Genomic DNA, 25,407 nt, shown 5'->3' with positions numbered 1-25,407 from the left:
ATCTGACAATGACCTTCAGGCAACATACAGATAAACCTGAGTTTGCATCTTAGTTTCATGCTAGAGTAAGCATGAAAGCAATGGTTCTCTGCCTTTACTATATGAAGTTTGGATTTTCAGACAGAAGCAAATGCAAATTCTTGCTAAACAGGTAAGCAGATGGAAGGAGAGGAGCAGGGTAAAGAAAAGGGTTCAAAAGTATGTGCCCCAAAAAGCCTTCTCCCCCACCCTCAAATGTCTAATCCGAGGGACAAAGAAATAATGTTAAACCTCATGGGTTCATGGAATTAAAAAAAACCCACAACAGAAACCAAGTATTGAAAAGTAGGGTGAAGGAAAGTTGCAAGGGGATAAATTAGAATCATTATTGTTGTTAATATTCAGTTATTTTCAATTATGTTGGACTCTATGACCCTATTTCGGGCTTTCTTGGCAAATATGCTCCATTATCTTTGGCCTTCCATTTCCTTCTTTTGCTCATTTTACAGATGAAGAAACCGAGGCAAACGAAGTTAAGTGATTTCCCCAGGGTCACACAGCTTTTAAGTGACTAAGACCAGATTTGAATTCAGGAAGATATAGCCCACAACTCTATCCACTGTGCCACCTCAATGCCACAAAAGAAGCACCATTAAGAGCAAAATAAATGACCAAAAGAAGTTGTCATGGTGGACAACTTGCAATGAAATGGGCATAAGGAAGACCACCTTGGTATATTTTCACCTTCTTAACACATTTCTCATTTATATCCCTTTCTCTCCACTCCCACAGCCATTGTCCTAGTTCAGACCCTCATTAGGTGTCACTTGGACAAATTCCCCGCCTCAAGTCTCTCTTTTTTTTTAACCCTTACCTTCCATCTTGGAATCAATACTGCATATTGGTCTTGAGGCAGAAGAGAGGTGAGGGCTAAGCAATGGTGGTTAAGAGACTTGCCCAGGGTCATACAGCTAGGAAGTGTCTGAGGTCAGATTTGAATCCAGTACCTCCTGTCTTTAGACCTGGCTCTCCATCCATCGAACTACCCAGCTGCCCTCTCAAGTCTCTTCCTTGGTCCATCGTCCACTCAGCTCCCAAAGTGATTTTCCTGAAGTGTACAGCAGTGATTATGAGGAAACAGGTTCTGTTCTCCATTCTCAGATCTAGGCTTTGAAATCTTTGAGCATTAGAATTGATTGATGAGTCAAAGAAAGAAGAAAATTAAGAAGAAAAAATCTAACCCCCCTTCTTCATGGTTGACTCTGGGCCCGTTCTCTTAGGGGCCTTAGCTCTGGGCTTGCATAGACAATGAGATCATCTTCTCCAGCACAGGTGATCATGAGCTCATACAAAGGATCAAGGTGTTCAACTTTGTTTATGGTCTGAATCTTGGATTTAGCTCAATTCTGCACAGCCAGTCTCTGGACTCTGAAGCATGTTGCCAGTGTGATGAACAGGTTAACGTTTATTCAAAGGCAGTATTTCACCTATTCAACTGTTTAACATCTCTGAAATGGGCCAGCAGTCCATCACTAATGTAAGAAAGCCTATTTTCTAGCAACCAAAAGGAATTTATTTACCTTCCCCAAGGAAGGGCAACACTCCGAATTTGCAATTACAAAAGTCCTAAATTGCAAATGCATCCTTATATGCCCTCTAGGAACCCTACCCCTATCACATCCATCAACAAGAAACCACAGCAAGTGCAACTCAGTGTTGAGGGTCCTATCATATCAGCAACATAGACTCAAGTATCCGATTGGCATGGGCAAGTCGCAGTCTTTGATGCTTTCAACAATGATTTGGTCAACGTGGAGATTTCCCATACTGATGAAGGCTGTACCTTTTCAGTTCTTAGAAATAAAATGGCACCTCTAGTGCTCAAAGATCATAAGGGTTAGAGCTAGAAAGGACTTTGAAGGTTATCTAGTCCAACTCCCTTGCCCCACAGTACAAATGAAAAAACGGAGAGGGTACATTATTTGCCCAAGAACACACAGGTAATTAGTGAAGAGTTGGGATTCGTACTCAGATAGTCAAATTCTAAAATCCAGAGTTCCTTCAACTTTACCACATTGTGGATAGAGTGCAAATTCTAACAAGTTCTCTCAAGGTAGAAAGTCTTTGAATCTGAGCTCAACAATGAACCCAGTGCCTTCATCTCAACTCTAAGATTAAATAAAAATTTTCTCAGGGTTCAAATCTTTCATAATCTGGCCCTTTCCTACATTTCTAGTCTTTATACACCTTACTGTGCCCTACCTTCACACCATGAATTCTTCAATGCAATGATGCTGGCCTTCTTGCTGTTGTTTCTCAAACATTCTTCTATTCCATCTTCTAATTCCAGGCATTTGCACTTAGCATCCCTCTTCATCTTTGCCTCATGGCTTCTCTGGCTTCCTTTAGTGCTTCTTCTAGACAAGACCTTCTCTGATCCTCCTTAATGTCAGGGTCTTCTCTTTATTATTTCCAATTATTTTCAATCTACCTTGTTTGTAAATAGTTCTTTGCACGTTGTCTTACTCATTAGACTATGAGCTCCTTGAGGGCAGGGACTGTGTTTTTTTGCTTTTCTTTGTATACCAAGTATCTAGCATAGTGCCTGGTGCTTTAAAAAATGGTTATTGACTGACTATTATTGGAGTCCTGCCTAATTCAATGTGACATTGGTGTGGGTCATATGTATACCTGGTGGGTACACCAAGAGTAGTAACAAGTGTCCAGAAGATAGGATATCCATAAGAATTTAAATTTAACTTAAAAGTTGCTGATTTGTAGACAAACAGAGTTTGATTCACTCTTCACATATTACCTTATATCCTAGAGGAGCACAGTTTCCTGCTCTGAAGAATTGATTGTCATTAAAAAAAAAATCATGCTAGAAGCCAGCTTTTAATTTGCTCATTGTTGTTGTTGTTCAGTTGTTTTCAGTCTTGTCCAACCCTTAATCCTATTAGAGTTTTCTTTTTCTTTCTTATTTCTTTTTTGTTTAGAAATATTTTTTTTCTGAGTTATACATGTATTATCAAGCAAAACATATGTTCATATTCTACTTGGGTTTTTCTTGGCAAAGATACTGGACTGGCTTGCCATTTCCTTCTCCAGTTCATTTGACCAGTGAGGAAAATGAGACAAACAGGGTTATGTATTTGCCCAGGTTCTCACAGCATGTGAGGCCAGATTTGAACTCAGGAAGAGGAATCTTCCTGACTCCAGGACTAGCATTCTACCCACCATATCACCTAGCTGCTCAATTTGCTCAGTAGGTGTCACTATATTGGAACCACCAGACCAGTGTCCCCATTCAGATCTTTCGGTCACAGACGTGTATTTGACAAAACCATCTTCCTGATCAATACTTCAGTTTCAAAAAACTAGGCCACAGAAAAATCCTCACTGGCCTGAGTTCTTCATCTAGACTAAAGGAAATACTTTAAATTTTTAGAAAATTATAGAAAAATCTACAACTCACCTTCATACTATCTTTGTAAAAATTTTCTGGTTGAATTTTAAGTGATTTCAGTCATAAGACACAGACCAGAAATATTCAGCACCACTTGTTTTATTGCACGAAGGAGGAAATGAAAAAGAAATCGAAATATTCAGCATTTGATTGCCCTAATATCCTATCATGGATTCTCTCTGTTTCCTGGAAGAGGTGTGTGCGAATGTGCATAAATGTGCACCCAAACCTCATCCCAGGGTGGTCCTTGAAGTGACTTAGAAGAGAAAGGTCTGCCCATTCTCTTTTCTCCCATTGGTTCACCAGTGGTCCATATGCCCAAACATCTGGCATTGCCCAGCACTTCTGAATTCCCTGAAGGCTAGAGAAAATATAAGAAGGCTGGCCATGAAGTGATGGATTTTTTTGGTCATGTCACCAAAGTACGTATAGGCAAATAGAGTCTAGGTGTACCATCATGTTTATTAACTTTCTTGATGTTGCAGAGTTCATTCGTTTGACTTTTCATAAGCTTTTAGTCTCACAGCCATAGAACATACTGCCATTCTTGCTCCCAGGCAACCACATGGAAGCTTGAGGGTGAAGGAACTGGTTTTGGCCATGCAAGACTCATGCTGGAGGGTTCAGTATGGAAGATGGCCAAGAGTCTCCCAAGTGGCTGCTCTATGAAATAAACTACTTTGTACAATGCACAGAGCTAGGCACTGAGGGAAGGTGTGAATGTAATATTGAGTGGAAGAGTCTTGCCATAATTCTATAAATTAAAAAAGACCGAAAATGTCAAGATTATTATTAAATATCATCTTTTCCCAAATCAAGTCAATAAGCATTTATTAAGTTTGGGCTTTCTAGACTTTCTCTGTCTCTATATACATACACACATATACATTTATCTACATATATGTGTATGCCTATATGCATGATATATCACTGTGATCCCATTTTCTACCATGATCATATCAATTAGATTCATACATTATACATAGACATAAAACATATCAGTGTTTACTGGAAAACCAACATAGTGGAATCACAAGATTAGACAGGAGGAAACCAGGCATTGTGTCTAGGCATTCTCCTTGCCAACATGTAAGTCTTGTCTGTTCCCATCACTGCATGCCATCTGGTATTACTTCATCTAGTGTTACACTGACATGTGAGTTTCATGTCTGACCCTGAAAGACCATAATCTGAGACTTTGGGGGGAGCCAGAATTGCCCAAAGTCTATGTTTATACTTCTGAGCACTGAAAAGCAGATGGGCAGGTTGTGGTGTTCTGGAAAGCAACTTTGGGGTCGCAGGGAGAGGGCTGGCTTGAGAATTAGACCCTGGCAGTAACTAGTTGAGTCTCTGAACCCCATTTTCTTCATCTGTAAAATGAGTCTGTGGGGTCCATGAACATGGGAACCCGTGGATAGATTTTCAGGGAGTCTGTGAACTTGGATAGGAAACAAAATATCTTTTTTTATTTGTATTAACCTGTAGCTGAAATTTAATATTTCCTTTAATTTTGAATGTAGGCAAATTATGCTGAGAAGAGATCCATATAAGTTTTACCAAAGTGCCTAAGAAAATGATGACACAAAAAATGTTAAGACTCTTAGGTCTGTATCCCAAAAGAGATTTTTAAAAGGAGGGTGGGGTGGGAAAGAACCTCCATGTACAAAAATGGTTATAGCAGCTCTTTCTTGTGGTGGGAAAGAATTGGATATTGAAGGGATGTCCATCAATTGGGAATGGCTGAACAAGTCATTGTATATGATAGTAATGGAATATTATTGTTTTCTGAGATATGATTAGCAGGATAATTTTGGAAAAACCTGAAAAGTCTTACATGAATCGATGCAAAGTGAAGTGAGCAGAACCAGGAGAATATTGTACACAGAAACAGTAACATTGTGCAATAAATAACTGTGATTGTCTGCTATTCTCAGCAATACGATGATCCAAAACAATTCCAAAGGACTGATGATGAAAAATGCCATCCACCACCACAGAAAAGTGCTGATGGAATCCAAATGGAATCTGAAGCATATTTTTTTTTACTTTCCTCAATTTTTTTGTTTTCTTCTACAAAGTAACTGATATGGAAATGTGTTTTACATGTATAACGGATGTCAGATTGCTGATCATTTCAAGGAGAGAGGAGGAAAAGAATTTGGAACTCATAATTAAAAAAAATGAATGTTAAAATTGTTTTTACATATAATTAGGGAAAAAATAAAATATTTTTTAAAAAGAATCCCTCGTCTAGATAAGTGGAAGAGTCAAACATAGACCTACATCACGGGGATTTATGACTGTAACTCTTAATAAAATTTGCTGAAATGAAGGGCGTGTGACTGCTAAAAGAATCTTAACTTACAATAAGGATTTTGGCAAAGACCTGATTTAAAAAAAAATAAGCAAGGAATAAGTTCTTAGTCAAGTGAAATTTCCAAAGAAATAAAAGGTCTTTCTTTCCTACAAAATTCACCTACTCCCATGCCTACTAGCAAAATAAGAAGAATAAAAGGACAGATTGTTAAAATCTTTCCTTATTATGAATTGGCTGGACCAAGGATCTCTCAAGCTTTTCCCTCTCCCCCTTCCCCCCCCCCCCCCCCCCAGCGTTAGAGTGTTGGACTTGAAACGAATCATTCTACCTTAATTTCTTCATCTACAAGGAAGACTTCCCAGAAGGTATTTACATACCAGCTGTGTAGGTGTTAATGAGTATCAGTCAGGAAAAATAAATAAATAAAAATAGTCAATTAACAAATTGCATTAAGTATGGGAGTATATGTCATACACACACGCAGAAACAAATGACCAAGAGGAAGACAAGATCTGAACAATGGAGTCATGTATTTGACGTTCCCAAACAGAAGCGGATTTAAAAGGTATAGAATTATCAATCAATCTCAATTGGTTTAAGAAAAATAAAATATGCGGAGCGTAAAATCAACACATATGTCTCTGCTAGTCACTTCCCATTCTGGGTCTCAGTTTCCCTATCTGCAAAATTAGAGGTTTGGGCTAGATGACCTCTAAGGTTCCCTCCAGCTTTCAGTCCCATGTTGTATGTCTATTTGGTCCTGGAACACCGAAGGAAAAGAAAAGGAAGTGAATAGAAATAAGCTGCGTAAGTCCGTGAGGCTTTAAAAGAATAATGGCTAGTCAACTGGAATAAGGGACTTGCCCCGGATCTCATAGTTGGGAACTATCTGAGACCAAATTTGAACGTTGAACCGCCCTTCTCGAAGCCTGGCTCTCACTCCTCTGAGCCCGGAACTCTTTCTCTCCCCATCTCTGCCTTCCCTTTTCCCTGGCTGCCTTCATAGCTGCCTTTCTCGGTCTCCATCTTAGTGCCTTCTCTGCTATTCGTTCCAATTCCCCTGTTCGTACATAGTCGTTTGCATTTGTCTCCGTCATGAGACTGAATTCCTTGAGAACCAGAACTGTCCTTCCGCTTTCTTTGCATCCCCAACGAGCAGCACAGTGCTGGGCACAGAGAGGGCACGAAGTGCGTGCTTGTGGGCCGTAACCAGGCCTGAGGGCCAAATAGGGGCAGTTCCTGCGTTCTGGTCTTGTGGGGGTTTCTTGTGCGGGGTTGAATTTGGGGAGAATTCAGGAAGCCGCCCTTCTGCGGAGAGAAGGGAAGGGGAGAGCGAGCCCGCCGTGCCTAGCAGCAGTCCTGTGGGAAGAGTGTTCGTTCATTCCGTGGCCCCCCAACGAGGAGGCCAACCCAGAGAAGATCTCTTTTCCCATTGATTTGTTTCATGTTGGCCCAGATTTTTGTTTGGGAGTTCAGATATCCCCAGAGGGCTGGACAGCAGGAAACGGAGCAAGCAAAAAGCACACATTGTCTGCCGCACAATGCAATTATTGAATGAAAGAGGCTTGGAGCCGACTTCCGGGCTGGCCTGGTGTTCTCTAAGCACCGACTCAAAGTGTTCTCTCGCTGTCAGGCTTCGGACACATTTTATTGAAAGTTTGGATAATTCACTTTCAAACCCTCCAGCCTTTTCCCACCTCCCCTCCCGTCTCTTTTCTCTTATGACCCTCCAAAGAACAGGAAGGAAATAAAAGCTTCTCGGCAGCCCCCGAAGCTCGACAAGCCCGAGCCACATCATAAAGGCAGATATTTATTTACTCAGCAAATTGGGATTTTGCCATTGTGCCTTCCCCCTCCTCTTCCAGCCCGCCTTTCCGAGAGGCCGCGAGTACAAAGAGCAAACAGCTGGGGGTGGGAGCCTCAGGAACCTGCTAGGGTAGATTTCCCACTCCTCCGCCTTTCAACTGTTCTAGTCCCGTCTAAATTGGAGCCATCAATACTAACTTCAGCCCGAGAAAACCCATTACGAGCCCGGATTCCACGGGGCGTAATAAATGTGCGCGCACACCACAGCCTGAAAGGAGGGGCCCTTCCTTCCCTTTTAATTCCCACGGATTAAGGAAGGGGGGACCAGCCTGGAAGTGTGCAGTTTACATCTCCTGGAAGGGAACAGTCGGCGCAGTCCCAGGAATACCAATGCCCTCCTCTGGTTCCTCTGTGGCGACTGCCGCGACTCCCCAGGTGGAGTGTTAAAAGTTAAAATCGAAATGGGTGCCGCTTCTAATTGAACGAGGGACGATGTGATGAGGTGCTCCGGGAGGAACCTCGGAAGCCCTTCGGAAGTTTGCTCTCCACCTAGGTCGGCAGCGGGGGCGGGGCTGGCATTCCCTGCCACAAGGAATCTCGGTGTGTCCAGGATGGAAGTCCCACTCCCCGCATGACAAAGCTACAGCACTCGGGGTCATCCGGGAGGGTGCGAATCTTGGCTTGGCCACAAATGGGGTCTACAACTCTGCTTTGGACTGGATGTCCACGGAGGTCTCTTCCAACTTGAAATTCCATGAGAATTGAGAGAGAGACAGAGAGAGAGACAGACAGACAGAGAGAGAGAGAGAGACAGAGAGAGAGAGAGAGAGAGAGAGAGAGAGAGAGAGAGAGAGAGAGAGAGAGAGAGAGAGAGACAGAGACAGAGACAGAGAGAGAGAGAGAGAGACAGAGAGACAGAGAGAGAGACAGAGACAGAGAGAGAGACAGAGAGACAGAGAGAGAGAGAGAGAAAGAAAAAGGCAGGACGTCAACACCAAAAGAAGCCAGATCCTTTCTCTCTTGTTTAAATTTTATTTATTTTGTAGAGGCAGCCCCAAGTAATTTGAGGAAATCAGCCCATCTGCTCCAGGGTACAGAAGGGGCAGTGTTAACATGAGCAGGAGACTCACCACCTGGAGGCTAAGGAGTCAAATAATAATGAGTCATCATGAGCCTCCAAGGTTTTGTGGACAGAGGTCTAAGAAGAGGTTTCTTAAGGAGGCAGCTAGGGGGTGCAATGAAAGGACACTGGGTTTGGAATCCAGAAGACCCGAGTTCAAATGTGGCTTGTATGACCCAAGACAAGTCCCTTAATCTGCCTTAGGAGAACCTTCCCTGAGTTGTCTCAAAAGTAATTATGTTTATAAAGTGGCTGGCACACATAGTAGGTTCTCACTAATCGCTATTCTCTTTAGGGTCTTGAGAGATTCGTGTAGAAGCCAGGGTGTTTAAGCACCAATGGGTAAAAGAAGGAACAAAGGAGGGAGATGTGTTTTGTGTCATCTCCAACCCCTCTACAAACCATTTGCTAAAGACTTTGTCCTCTGGGACAGGGAGAGAGCTCTGCCTTCTGAAGGGGGAGGGGAAGGAATGGCAGAACTAAAAGGGACATTTGATGTCCTTGGGATGAAACAAGGACTTGAGAACTCAGGAGAGAGGCCAGAAGAGGAATGATAGACTGTCAAGGCAGAGAAAATAGCAATAGGACACAGTAGGCAGGTGACATCTACTAAGAGCTGCAAGGTTTGATCAGTGCTACAGAAACACAAGAGTCATGAGGGAGAGAGGTAAGGGCTAGGCAAGGGTGGTTAAGTGACTTGCCCAGGGTCACATAGCTAGGAAGTGTCTGATACCACATTTGAACCCAGGGCCTCCTGTTTTCAGGCCTGCCTCTATCCACTGAGCCATTGAGCTGCCCATGAAGTTGATTCTTTGAGTCCAAGTTTAAGATTTTATTCTTGTCCCTATTGCATTTTTTCTTATCATGTTTGGCCCAATCCCAGTTGATCAAGATCTTTTGGGATATGGTGTATCATCCAGTGGGTTAGGTTATGATAACTGCACTATTCATGCCTTTATCCAAACAGCTGATAAAAACGATAAATAGTACAGTCACTCCTCTGGAGACTTCCATCTAAGTTTACATTGGACCAAGTTAACACTGACTACCCTTTGGGTCTATTCATAATAATGTCTTTTAATTAAATTGTCTTTACTGAAATTAAGTTAAAATGTCTTTTAATAAATATCAACACACCAACTATACTCTTACGTAGCCCTCATTTTTTCACTAAAATGGTGTTTGAAGCTTTATCAGATATTTTGCTGAAATCTAGGTAAGCTGTATTTTTAGCGTTCTCCTTATCTACCCATTCAGTAACCCCATCCAAAAAGAAAAAGCAGCCCATTCTGGCCTGGCCTGTTCTGGATGAAATCATGCTGTTTGTTTCTGATCACTGCTGCCTTTCTCACTAGAGGAATATAAATTGCTGTATCGCTGGTATAGGCACTACAAACTTGAATATCGTAGATATAATTTCACAAAAAATTGAAATGATATTGAAGTCAAGAAGAGACAAATAAATAAAATTTGGTGTTGTGTCTCCTAAAGGGCACCCAACATGTTCTTAATGCAACTTATCATGAATATAAAAAGAAGGAGGTATATGGGGTAAAATGGATATCAGAATAGTTGGGCTCAGAAAACCTTTGTTCTGTTACTGATATGTCAGTGACTTTCTCTGGAATGTTGAAAAAAAAGTCATTTGACCATTCCATGCCTACATTTCTTTAGCTTTACTTGTCGAGGTTTCTTTAAATGGAAAAGTTAATGAGATAATGGTCTAAAACAAAGTAATTGCTTTAGAAGAAGCAACTCCACCTTCTTTTCCCATCTCCACTCATCCTAAGCACTGACATGGGATGTGCCTAAGAAAAGTAACATGCAAGACTCAGACTCACATAGTCAAAAAATCAGGCCTTGATTATTCACCTTGTAAAAAGATTTACAGGTGAAAAAATGAATGAAATAATATTTGTTTAAATCAGAGTTCTTGATCTGTGAACTCTTTATAATTTTGATAAATACAATTCAACATGATTGGTTTACTTTGTCATCATATAGATATAGATGTTTTTGAAACCTTGACTTTCCCGCTTAGAATCAATAGTATTTATTGGTTCCAAGGCAGAAAAGTGGTAAGGGCTAGAAGATGAGGGTTAAGTGATTTGCCCAGGGTCCCATGGCTAGGAAGTGCCTCAGACCAGATTTGAATCTAGGACCTTTTATCTCTAAGCCAGACTATTAATCTGCTGAGCCATTCACATTCTATATATTTCCAAACAGGCATAAATGCACTAAAAACAGACTTATTGAAAACATTTTGAGAAGAGGTCCCTAGGTTTCACCAGATAGTCAAAGGAGTCCATAAACTAATAAAGGTGAATCATGAGTTTCCCTTGAATATTTATAACATAATTTTGTTTGTATTGGGTATCAATGTATATTCATTTAATTTGGAGGGTCTGTTGAGTTCTCTAATGCTTTTCCCTACATCTTCAGCCTCTTCAATTGATATTGGTACAGAGGTTGCAGCTATTAGCATGGTGGTTTATTTGCTAATTCTTATTGTAAGTACTGAAAACGACCAGATAGTCCATTAAACAATGTTTCTTATTTCATTTAAATCTATATAATAATATAATATATTATATAATAGTATAATAAATCTAGATCCATCATCTACTTTCTTTGCCTCTCCACAAAGTACCTTTGAACCACTTTCTTATAGCAATGAATTCCTTCTTTCTTCTATTCTTATGAGAATTTCAAAATTGGGAGCTGCTAGGTGGCTCAATGGATTGGGACCCAGACCTAGAGACAGGAAGTCTTGGGTCCAAGTGTGACCTCAAACACTTCCTAGCTGTGCAACCCTGGGAAAGTCACTTAACTTCCATTGTCTACCTAGCCCTTAATGTTCACTCCTGCTTTGGAACCATTACACAATATTGATTTTAAAATAGAAGATAAGTTTTTTTTTTATGACCAAAAAACAAAGACTTTCAAAATTGTCATAATTCAGCTCATCTAGTAACATGTGTATTTGTTGGTCATGGGATAAAGAACACACATTTAGATATCAATAATCAAGTTATAGATTACAGACAATATAGGAACAATCATTATTATTCTATTATTCTTAGAACTCTTTCTACCAATGTGCCAACATCTTTGAAAGAATGGAAAATGGCAACAGAGAACTAAAGTCTTATATGTATTTTTTATCTCAACATTTGTGATAGACAATCACCAAGTGGCCAGCCTCCTGATGACAACCCTCTCTGTAACCAAGTAGGCAGTTCTTCAGAAAATAGTCAATTGATTACTGGAACTATCCTTTCTAGTATGGACTAAACCTTTCTAGAATGGTCCAACTTGCCAAAGCTTGAGTTGTTTATCCTTCAGTTCTGCTTTGCTCATGTAGTACAAACATCTTCTTTGATGCTATATGGTCTTGTTATGTGTCTCCCATGTTTCACAATTGATACCAAAGTCCTTCAGAGATACCTTGACAGTGTCCTTATCCAGCTTCTTCTGACCAATATATGACCTCTTCCCTTATGTGACTTCTTTGTCAAATAGTCTTGTGGGCAAGTGTGATTTGGCTTTTGTGGCCAGCTCATCAGAGTTGGCTCTCTGCAATAGAATTTGATTTGCTGGATAGTTCAACTCTAGAAAGAGGACTTTGTTGTCTGCTACCTTATCTTGCCAGGTAATCTTCAGGATCTTCCTGAGACAATTCATGTGGAAGCAGTTCAGTTTTCCAACATGGTGCTGATAGACTGTCCCTGGACAATGTAAATCAGCATGATGGCTCTGTAGACTTTCAGTTTGGTATGTAGGCTGATAACCTTTTTATGCCCATATTTTCTTTTGAAGCCTCCCAAACATGAGCTAGCTCTGGCAATATATGCATCAACCCATCATCTCTGTGGGTAGCCCCAGAGAGAGTACTGCCAAGAGAAGCGCATTTTAGCATTCAAAATTTCTCCATTGATTGTAACCAATGGTTCCATGTATGGATGGTGTGGTGCTCACTGGTGGAAAATCTTTTTTCTTGATATTGATTGTCAGGCCAAAATTAGCATGGGCAGCAGAGAATTAATCCCTCCTCTGTTGCATCTCAACTTTAGAGACTACATTGAGTACATAACCATCTGCAAACAAAAAGTCTCACAGCAACTCTCCCTCTGCTTTAGTTTTGGCTTGTGGACTTTTCAAGTTAGTTTACCATCAGTGTGAGAAGCTGCTCTTGATGTCATCTTCATCTTATTGAAGATGTCTGACAATATCTTGGAAAACATCACTCTGAAGAGCATGGCAGCAAATGCCCAACCCTGCTTCAATCTATTGATGATTGGGAAAGCATGAGAGCATCATCCTTTACCCAGAACCCATGAGCATACCACCATCATGAAACTGGCATACAATGCTGAGGAATTTCTCTGGGAAACCGAATTTCACCATGTTTTTCCACAGCCCTGATGACCAATAATGCCAAAGACCTTGGACAAGTCAACAAATGCAATAAACAGGTCTCTGTTCTGCTCCTGGCATTTCTCCTGGAGTTGTCAGGCAGCAAAAACCATGTTGACTGTTCCTTAGCCCTTTCTAAAGACACACTGACAAGCAGGACCGTATCTTCCAGATGATTAATTAGTCAATGAAGGAGGACTCAGGCAAGTGTCTTGCCAGCAATGACTAGGAGAGAGATCTCCCTATGCTTATCCCAGGACAGTCTATTTCTTTTCTAGGGATGGACTATGAAGGCATCCTTAAACTCTTGGGAGATGATTTTTTTTCTTTTCCATATAATCTGAAAAATTTCACTCAGCTTCTATATGAATAGTGGACTTCCTGCCTTGTAGATCTAGTTGGAAGGAAATCAGTGCCAGGTATCTTGCCACTTGAGAAGAGCCTGATGGCATTCAGTACCCCTTCTTCAGTTGGAAGTTCTTCCAGAAAGAAACTAATTATAGCCTGAGGCATATGATCAGTGACTTCAGCATTGGTTGATGACAGTCTGTTAAGAACCCTATTGAAGTGTTCAGCCCATCATTCCAGGATTATATATATTCCTTATCACTTTGTTTGGTTCCATTAGCTCAGAGTAGTTGAAATGTACCAGAAGTCTCTGGCCCATGAATAGTCTTTAGGGCATTATAGAAGCACTTGGTGTTATTGCTGTCAGCATGGGATTGAATCTTGGCTGCCTTCTTGGGGAACCAAGCATCCTGCATTTCTTTAAGCTTCACTTATACTTTGATTTTGATGGAATTAAATGCTTCCTTCTTGGAGATGGACAAGCTATCCCAGTGATGAATGCCGTGGAGTCCTTGTTTCTCATTTAGCAGCTTCTGAATTTCCCCATTATTTTCATCAAACCCAGGCTGATGTTTATAGGTACTCTGATCCAGATGTGCAAATGTGGTGCTGTGCAACAAAACTCTGAAAGCTTCCCACTTCTCTTCTGTTTCTCTTCACCATTGCTGACTGATCTGACTCAACTTTCCCTTCAAATCACCAAAATACTGTTTGCACACCAAGGAAAGCCCTAATCTCCTAACATTGAACCTTTCCTTCAGCTGCTGCTTTTGCTGAATGCCACTGTATGGCTTGGATATGGTGAGTTTGTGATTGGTCCAGCACTCTGTACCACACATCACCTACTTCCCTCTCACATTCTGCCTGTCACTTCTCCTGACCATGACACCATCTATAAAATGCCAATGCTTGCTATGAGGGTGTGCTCATTATATATATTTTTTGTAGTTAGGTAGATAGAAATCAGTACTGGTGATGAGAAGGTCACGAGAAGCATCAATCTTTAGTAGTAAGTGACCATTGCTGTTGCTCTTCCTGATTCCATTCCTCCAAAAATTCCCTGCCATGTCTGATAGTTTGTGTCTACTTTGGCAGAATTATAAGCTTGTCCTTTGGCACATTGGTTATCAGGTTATCCATGTTTTCATAGACTTTTTCTTTGACCCCATCAGGGTTTGTCATGGTAGGACCATATGTATGTATGATGACTGTGTTGTATTTTCCTATAAGTAGCAATCATGAGCCTATCATTCATTACTTTGGGAAGGCATGCAATTTTGCTGGCTATACTAGATCTGATTATAAAGCCTAGATCTGCTTCACAGAATGGCCACTCCAGAAAAATGGGTATCCAGCTCTGATTTTAGTAAGCTGGCTTTCATTTGCCAGCCTTGTTTCATTCAGGTCTGAGAGTTAAATGTGTTATCTTCTAAGTTCTCTCCCAAAAAAGTGTTGTTCATCTCTCAGATCTGCTGGTTTTCAGTTTGTTCATAAGTGTGTGCACATTCCAAATACTGATGGTTAGTGGAATCACCTTTACAAAATGGTGTGTGTGTGTGTGTGTGTGTGTGTGTGTGTGTGTGTGTGTGTGTGTGTTTCAACTACAACATGCCATAGTAAGCAGATGAGTGAGGCAGTTACTGTTTTGGATACCTTTTCTTTTTTATTATTTCTTTTTTCTTTTTTTAATTTAACTAGTTCATTTGGAATATTTTTAATGGATACATGATTCATGTTCCTTTCCTCCCCTCCTCTCCCCTGCCCCATAGCCAATGTGCAATTCTACTTGGTTTTACATATGTCATTGATCAAGACCTATTTCCATATTATTAATATTTGCATTAGGGTGCATCTTAGAGTTACATTAGGGTACTTTTTCTAACCCCTTCTCTCCTGCCAGAGATGAGCAATGTAGGCATTAAAAAGATTGCTTAGGCACTGAGGGGGCTACCAAATCCCACTGCTGCTTTATTCCAGTGAGAACAAAACCCAATGCCTTGACCCACTTGCCTACAGGACTGTGTGCTCATTGGCACAGGACTTCAAGGTGGATGAAGTAGTGAATTTGATATAAATGAAGCAGAGTTGTCAGCTTCATTCTCTTTCAAAGTCACTGGAAGAGATAACTGGCAATAGATGCCATGGCTTACTTTGGCATCTTCAATGCCTGAGCAAAGTCTCAGAGCTCCACAATGGTGGCACAGAATTATTCACTTCCACCCATTCCATCAAGGGGAAGTCTTCTTTTATTTTTAAATTTATTTAAACTTAAATTTATTTTTAAATTTTATTTACTTAATTAATTAATTTAGAATGTGTTCCCATGGTTACATGATTCAGGATTTTTCCCACCCCTCTTTCCTCTGGGCTCCCAGAGCTGACGAGTAGTTCCACTGGGTTTTACATGTATCATTGTTCAAAACCTATTCCATATAATTTATCAAGTCATGTTCATATCCTGATTTTATATATTTGTATCTATCAATAAACATTGTGATACTTGAAAAAAACCTATTCAATATTATTAATATTTGCAATAGAGTGATCAATTAAAGTCAACAAGGGGAAGTCTTAGCATAATTAGGTAGGTTTCTTCCTAACTCATCAATGGGGTTGAGGTTCAAAGTGTACCCTCAACCTAGTTTGGCTCATTTGCTGAGAATGTTTTACCAGAGGGTGGTCACTGAGCATGCAATAGTTCCTTAAAGCCATAGGTGAAAGTTAGGGGGCAGGTGGGTCAACAGTCTTGAAAGGGTTTGAAAAGGCTTTTCACCAGACGTACTGGTCCTCCCTAAATACCCCACGTACTCATACATCCCCAGGTATAGACTTTGGGAACACAAGATCATTTTCACACCATGAAGAAGCATCAAAATAGAACTTTGTGAAAATTTAATCAATACCCCCTGATAGTGATTTCAATGAAAAAGAATAAATAGATGAGGATGGTGAGAAATGCATTGAGTCAGGAAAAAGGATAAAGTTAAAATAAAGTCATACAGAAGTCTCATATCATTTCACAATTAATATTTTCTTTGAGAAAACAATTGGCAGGCACATGGGAAATACAGAGCAACATTACTAAAAAATGAATTCACTGCTTGCTCTCCATTCCTGGAATGCTCTTTCTCCTGGTCTCTGCCCCGTGCTTCCCTGACTTACTTCAATTTTCAGCTAAAATCCCTTCTTATACAGGAAGTCTTTCCCAATCTCCCTTAACCCCAGGGCCTTCCCTTAATTGATTATCTCCAATTTGCCCTACATGTATCTTGTTTGGACCTAGTTATTTACATGTGATTTCCTCCATTAGATTATTAATTCCTTGAGGTCAGGGAGTATCTTTTTACCATTGTATCTGTAGTACTTCATTCAGGGCATATAGCAGGCATTTCATTTTTTAACTTATTGATCACATTTTAATAGACAGAAAAAGGTATTATTGATGTAAAAGTTAACTCCGAATCATCTATCTAACAAGTTAGATAACCAACTTATTTGAGAAAGGATTAAAGTGAGCAAAAGGTATGAAACAACCTAATCATAAACCTTTTAGGCAAGTAATTAATAATGAAAAACGAGGAGTGGAAAGTAGAAATGATAATGATATAAGTTATTTTGTACAGATGTTTAATAAATATGACTCACTTGTCATAAGAAGTGGACCAAAAGATGTCTAGACTTAAACTTGAATGCTTTCATTATTTGCCAATCCAATATCATAATAAAATTTGATAAAGTTCTCACTAGCTATTGACAAGAATTTAATTTTTTTTCTCTTTGCTAATTTCTGTACTAAATAACACAACATCTAACAACATATTGACTAGTTGGTCATGGGATAAAGATCACACATTTAGAATATCAATAGCTAGGTTTCTAGTCAGTCTAAGAATGACTATTCTTTAGCACTCTGTCCCCTGATCAAACTACCACTGTGCCACAATGGCAGGAGTGCTATACAGGGCTGAGGTCTATTTTATTTTATTTTTTTTTGTTTCATGAGTTATAATAACCATGTTTTGTAAAGCAGTACAGACAATGATAAAATATAAATTGACCATGAAGTCTAGGTTAAATGGAACAAGAAATGATTAAGAAGCTATTAAAATTTGGGGAGAAAAAAAGGTGAAGACTACAAAGTATTCACAAATCTTCACTTGATGGAAACTTAAGAAATTGTGTCTAATAATTAAAAAGAGGGAGGAAAAACACCAAAATCTCAAATCATTTTAAAAAGGAGATAAGCATACTTAGACTAGAATTCTAGAGAGCCTCTTTTTTTAGTTGAATGGCATGAATTCAAGTAGCAGACCAATTATACCATGTCTAAATGAATTCAACTAACAATCACTTTTAAAAGCAAAAGTTAGAAGGGGATTTCTGAGTCAAGTTATAGCAGAATAGTTCAATTTATTGCAGAGACTTGAAAAGTGAAAAAAAAGAAAAAAAATGGGAGCAAGATAGAATTTCCCCCAAAGAAGAATGTAGAAGATAGACTCTGGTCATCTATATGGTTGCAAGAAATCCAATAGAACAAAAATAAAAACTGAATCAAGCAAGAAACATTATGAACATAGTGAAGAACAGAATAGATACATCAAGGGAAGTGGTGGATATTTTAGCCTATCTATGAAGCTGGAACTCATTAGGATCAAAAAAAATTTGTATATATTGACTTAAATTCTTTACAGGGGTGTGTGAATTGCTAGCAAGGCACATTTCCAACTTCTCATAGTTGCAAGTCTGATACTATCTTTCTTAACAAAAGACATCATATTTCAATTACCAAAATACAAGAATCCCAATGATTTCTCCAAATAAAAACTAGTTATGTTTTATGGACTATAAACAAAGCTTTCATTGCTTATTTTATAAATTTAAAAATCTATAAGCAATTATAAGAAAACAATATATTGGCTAAGGAACATAATGCTTTGGGGTATAAAGGGCAACTTATTGTTAGTTTGGTGATTACAGAACAAACTGCCCTAAACTAGCACCATAACTTATATTGCCTTTGTTGATTATGTCAAAGCTTTTGACTTAGTTCCCTACTCATAACATATTCACATAATGGAAATAAGTCAAATTGACCTAAGCACAGTGAGAATGCTAGGATATTCAATTTCCAATTGGTAAACTCTTTCCTATTCAAAACATGCCATCAACAAAATAATGCTAAAAAAAATCCTAGTAAGTGAGGCATTTTGAAAAGAGGATATTTAAGCTAATTGTGGTTCTATATTGCCTTAAATTCATTATCTTCTCTCCTGAATAAAACTGTGGATCCTAAATTAAAGAAGTTGAAATAAAACGTATTATTAGTGTCTTGATGTATATGATTGGCATCAACCTATCTGGTTCCACCAAAACCAAATTAATAAATTCCTTCATTTCATAGTGTTTTCTCCAGTGAGATTAAAATGTCTTTTTCATCTGATAAATATAAAATTATTAAAATATGCTAAGGAAATATAGAGCATGAAGGCTTCAAGCTTGAATCTAGAATTTGCATTGAACCAATGGAGAATGTAGTATCTACAAATATTTTGGGCTCCTGATAAGATATATTGATATCAAGGAGAAGACTATATCTGAATATATTGAGAATTATTGACATTCTGAATTCCAAACTGAATGGGAGCATGATTAGATTAATTAATACTTTGGCAATATCAATATTAATGTATACTTTTGAGATATTAACAGATTTGGAAAGTTTCTTACAAAAACCCATAATATATTAGCAAAACTTAGGGCTCATCACCCAAAGATAAATATAGAAAGATAAGCATTTCTACACCAAAAGAAGAAAGAGGATTGGTAGACTTTCTTAGGGCACAACAAACAGGTCAAAACCCAATGTAAAAACTTTTAGAATAAGCTGATATCGTTGCACAGATAGAGGAGTAGAAAAAGCCAATTACATGGAAATGTCATTTCATTTGTTAAATGTAATTACAAGTGGTTTTCCTTTAGCTGAAGAATTTACATATCCAGGAGTGGAAAACTCATCCCTTTCCATCCCTTCCCTTCCCTTCCCTTTGTCTTCCCTTCCCACAAACCTAATTTAAGGCTAAATATTGTCAACTTCTCTATATGAGACTCTAAGGTCTAATACTTATTATTTATTTGGTATGAATTTTCATTTGGTTTGACACTACTGGATGGTGAAAGATTATGTCTCTTCTCTTGGAATACGGTTTCTTAGTTTCTCAAGGGCCAGCAAGAGAAAAGCTTTCCTGAGAATCTGAGATGTCCTTCCTTGAATTCCTTCTTATTCTGCCTAATTATTTCCCAAGGGATTCCCGAACACGTTTTCCAGAATTGGCGAGCTAGTGTGTCTTACTTGGTCATTTGATTGAGCTCTCACTGTATGGGGAGGCTCCTTGCTTCTGCAAAATAACTTTCTAATAACCTTCAAAATCCCTTCCATTCTGCTGACCCCTGCTGGAAATAAGAGTCCCTGAGTTGGATTGTGGGGCTGTATGGCCCAGCTTCTGCTACAGGGGTTCTTTTGGGACCTATCCAAGTAGCATCCAAGTGTAGGATCTGGCCTTCACTGAGGTCTCCTCCCTGGTGCTGCATAGAAAAGAGCCATTACGTCCCTTGTCTGTGACATGATGATACCTTTGGGTACAGTTCCTTAGAAAAAAATCACATTAATTTTTATGACTGCCTTAGTCCTCCACATGCACACATCCAAATTGCCTGGGTTCTTTTTCAGGTCTACAGCCTTACTGCTATTCCCCACTCTGTTCACAGTAAGACTGGGATTTGCATCATTTTTCCCTCATAAAGCTGTAATGATTCACTATCATTTTTCTAAAGGGAATTTCAATCTGGCCTCTGACTGGCCTGCTTCTAACCACTCCAGATCCCTCTATATCACTTCTTGGATTTCACTGTTTCTGCTAATAACTCCCAGTTTTGTAGCAACTGAAAATCTAATTAAGACATTATTTGCTCTCTTTCTTCCAGATCAAAATGATGTTAACCAAGACCAAGCCCCAAGGCAAATGAGAAGAGATTTCCTTATATTTGGTTTAATGTCACCCAACATATGTGGTCTTCCATCATTGTTATATACTCCATTCATTGGTTTTACTGTCTGTAAAGGGGGGGGGGGGATATCCCTGACTTTGCTGTAACTTTATTTTCCATTGATAATTACACATTTTCTTTTTTAGCATTTTCTCCTTTATTTTACTTGACATTGAAGTCATATTAAAATAAAGCCATATCCTCATGTCTACTCTTAAAGCACCTAGCTTCTTTCAAGACTCAATTTAAATGCACCCTCCTCCAAGAAACTAAGTGTCCTTGGAACGCTAAAGGGATTTTCTATTTATTTTGTAGATATGTAATATCCGTGTGCTCTTGACCAATCGAGGGTCACATCTCCCTCCTTTTTTCATAACATGCCACATAGGGCTTTAAATCACACACCTTTCATGGAGAAGGAGGAAGGTGTCTAGGGATGGAAGGAGGGAAGAATAAACATCTCACCTGTAAACCCCCTACCCCTTCATTACCTAGTGACTAGAATGGGGGAGATAGGCTGTAAAGCAGTGAGTGGTATCCACTGAGAACTTCTTGACACCTGATTTGGTATGAACAAGAATGAATATGTTATGATATAGAGCCAAGATCTCATTACCCTATCTTCCTTATCCCTATGGCCACTAACTCACCACTTTTCCAAACTTCCCCATTTCTTTTGGAAAGCACCACTATCCTTTGCAAACAGAGGTTCACAACTTTAGTGTTATCTTTAACTTCATCCTCCCCCTTATTCCATGCAGTTGCCAAATCTTATTGTTTCTATATCTGTGTCATCTCTAACATTCATCTTCTCTTTATTTTTTAAATAATACATTTTCTCCAAATTACACGTAATAACAATTTAACATACATTTTCTAAAATTATGAGATTCAAATTATTGCCCTCCCTCCCCTTCATTCTCCCTCCCTGAGATGATGAGCAGTTTAGTCTAGTTTATATATATATATATATATATATATATATATATATAGAGAGAGAGAGAGAGAGAGAGAGAGAGAGAGAGAGAGAGAGAGAGAGAGAGAGATGATTATGCAAAATATATTTCCATATTGGTTATGCTGTGAGAGAATATTCATATAAAACCAAAACTCTATAATAAAAACATACACAAATTAATAATATATATAGCATATATATAATAGTATATTTTGATTTACATTCAGAATCCATCAGTTCTTTGTCTGGAGGTTGATAGCATTCTTTGTCATAAGTCCTTCAGAGTTGCTTTGGATTATTTTCTTGCTAAGAGTAGCTAAATCTTTCACAGTTGATTATTGTAGATGTTACTGTTACTGTGTTCAATGTTCTTCTGGTTCTTATCACTTCACTCTAGATCAGTTCATATAGATCTTTCCAGTTTTTTTCTGAAGTCATCCTGCTATTGATTTCTTATAGCACAGTAATATATTCTACTACAGTCCCATACAATTTGTTCAGCCATTGTCCAACTGATGGTTATCCACTGTATAATTGAAAATCTGTTACCCTAAAAATGAACTACATTTCCTGGGAGCCCATTGACACCCTGTCATTATGTACTTCCTGTAGGAAGTCAGTAGACTCCCAGGAAATGTAGTTCTTTTTTAGGGTAACAGGTTTCAATTATACACCCCTCAATTTCCAATTCTTTGTTTAAGATTTAAGATAAAAGAGCTGCTGTAAATATTGTACAAATAAATGATTTTCCCTTTCATCTTTTTCTCTTTACTCAGACATAGCCTTTATCATAGTCTAGGCCCTCATCACCCACCACTTAAACTATTAAAATAGCCTCATAATTTGTCTCCCTGCCTGTAGTTCTTTACCATCCATGCAGGTGCCAAAGTGATTTTCCTAAATCACAGGTCTACTCAATAAAGTCCAGTGGCTACATATTTATTGACTAAGATTATTTCATTTTTTAAAACCCTTATCTTCAGTCTTAGAATTAATACTTACTGTGTATAGATTCCAGAGCAGAAGAGCTGTAAGGGCTAGGAAAAGGGGACAAATAAGGAGACTTTCCCAGGGTCAAAAAGCTAGGAAATGTCTGAAGGAAGATTTAAACCCAGGACCTACCATTTCTAGACCTGGTTCTCAATCCACTGGTCCATCTAGCTGCCCCCTATTTCATAATTTTTATAACTTTTTACTCATTTCTGTTTTTTCTGGATTTCAAAATGTATATGATTAACAGTTATTGTTTGTCTATTGTTTTAGAGGATCAATGATATCTTGAGGTGGATCTCTTGACTTGCTTATGAATTAGATTTAAGTAGACAGATTTACATGAATTCATTCGCCTCATTCTGTCTCCTAGAGCCATCAGAGTTCAGTGGCAGGACAAAAGTCAGGATGATTGGTGATGACCTGGGAGGAAATTGATTACATTGAGTCATTGATGTCTGACCAAGTTCTAAGAGCTCCACTTCATGTCTATTGGAATAAATTGTTCCTTTCTACCCATTCCACTTCACATTCTTAGAGTAGACATTCCCCTATTTGAGATCTAATGGTTACCCTCAACCTGGTTTAACTCATCTGTCAAGATGGTTTTACTGAGATATGGCCATTCATATGCTACAGCTTCTTGGAGTTGAGAGTTAATAAATGCCAGTTAGTTGACTGAATGATATTTTAGGCCATTATTACCTCTTGCTATTATAATAACCATCTGGTAATTTACTGTAACAGGCCATCCACCACTTACCTGATTGACTTTTCTAACATGTAAGTTTTGACACATGTAGAGTAAAGGTTAGGGGCTGGAGCAGAATTTATTATGCATCATCTGAAGTAAAAAAAAGTAGGAGTAGCAATGTTGATCTCATATAAAAGTAAAGTAAAAAGAGATCTGATTAAAAGAGATAAGGAAGGAAATTACATCTTCATAAAAGGTATTATAAACAATGAAGTATATCAATACTAAACAAATATGCACCAAATGATATAGCCCCTAAATTTTTAAAGGAGAAATTAAATGAATACAGGAGGAAACAGATAGTAAAACTATATTAGTGAGAGACCTCAACTTCTGCCTTTCAGATCTAGATAAATCAAACCAAAAAATTAACAAGAAAGATGTAAAGGAAGTGAATGAAATCTTAGAAAACTAATAGATCTCAGGAGAGAATTGAATGGGAATAAAAAAGGAATATTCTTTCTTTTCAGTAGTACATGGCTCCTACACAAAAAAAATGACCATGTACTAAAGAATAAAAGCTTCACAACCAAATGCAGAAAAGCAGAAATAATAAATGTATCCTTTCTGGATCATAACATAAAAATTATAATCAATACAGTTCCATGGAAAGAGAAAAAAATGAATTAGAAACTAAATAATCTAATGCTAAGAAAGAGTGGATCAAAGAACAAATTATAGAAACAATCAATAATTTTATTAATGAGAATAGCAATGAGGAGACAACATATCAAAATTTATGGGATACAGTCAAAGCAGTACTTAGGGGAAAATTTATATCTCTAAATTCTTATATGAATAAAATGGAGAAAATACAGATTAATGAATTGGGCATCCAACTAAAAAATCTATTAAAAACAAATTTAAAATCCTCATTTAAAGACCTTTAGATTTTAGAAATCCTAAAAATTAAAGAAGAAATTAATAAAATTGAAACTAAGAGAACCATTGAACTAACAAATAAGACTATGAGTTGATTTTATGGGGAAAAAACAAATAAAATAGAACATTGGTTAATTTGATTTAAAAAACGAAAGAAGAAAATCAAATAATTAGTAACAAAAATGGAAAAGGGTGAACTTACAACCAATGAAGAGGAAATAAAAGCAATCATTAGGAGCTACTTCCAATTATGTGTTAATAAATCTGGTAACCTAAGTAAAATGGATGAATATTTACAAAAATACAAATTGACCAAATTAACAATAGAGGAAATAGAAAACTAAAATAATCCCATCTCAGAAAAAGAATTGAACAAGCCATCAATGAACTTCCTAAGAAAAAATCCCCAGGGTCAAAAGTGAATTCTATCAAACATTTAAAGAGCAATTAATCCCAATACTACAAAAACTATTTGAGAAAACAGGAACAGAAAGAATCCCTACCAAATTCTTTAATGAAACAAATATAGTACTGTTACCTAAGCCAGGAAGAGCAAAAACAGAGGAAGAATATTATAGGTCAATTCAATTAATGAATACAGATGCCAAATTTTTAAATAAGATATTATCAAGGAGAATACAGCAATATATCACAAAGATATACCTGTGAACAGGTTGAACAGGTGGGATTTACACCAGGAATTCAGGGCGTGTTTAATATTATAAAAACTATTAGCATAACTGACCACATCAATAACCAAACTAAAAGAAATCACATGATTATCTCAATAAATGCAGAAAAAGTCATTGACAAAATACAACACCCATTCCTGTTGAAAATACCAGAAAGCACAGGAATAAATAGGTTATTCCTTAAAATGATAAGTAGTATATACCTAAAACCATCAGCAAGTATCACTTGCAATGGAAATAAATTAGAAACCTTCCCAATGAGATCAGATGTGAAGCAAAGGATGCCCATTATTACTACTATTATTTGATAATTGTATTAGAAATCCTAGCTTTAGCAATAAGGAAAGAAAAAGAAATTGAAAGAATTAAAATAGGCAGTGAATAACTGGATGATCACTCTTTGCAGATGATATGATGGTATATTTAGAGAATCAACTAAAAAACTAGTTGAAATAATTAATAACTTTAGGCAACCTGCAGGATACAAAATAAATCCACATAAATCATCAGCATTTAGGCCAAGTTAACATAACAAAAATGACAATTCTACCTAAATTAATTTTTTTTTTATTCCATGACATGTTAATGAAACTACCAAATAATTATTTTATAGAACTAGAAAAAATAGTAACAAA

Source organism: Monodelphis domestica, chromosome 8 (genome assembly GCF_027887165.1).
Source record: "Monodelphis domestica isolate mMonDom1 chromosome 8, mMonDom1.pri, whole genome shotgun sequence".
Taxonomy (NCBI): domain Eukaryota; kingdom Metazoa; phylum Chordata; class Mammalia; order Didelphimorphia; family Didelphidae; genus Monodelphis; species Monodelphis domestica.
This window is presented reverse-complemented; position numbering follows the sequence as displayed.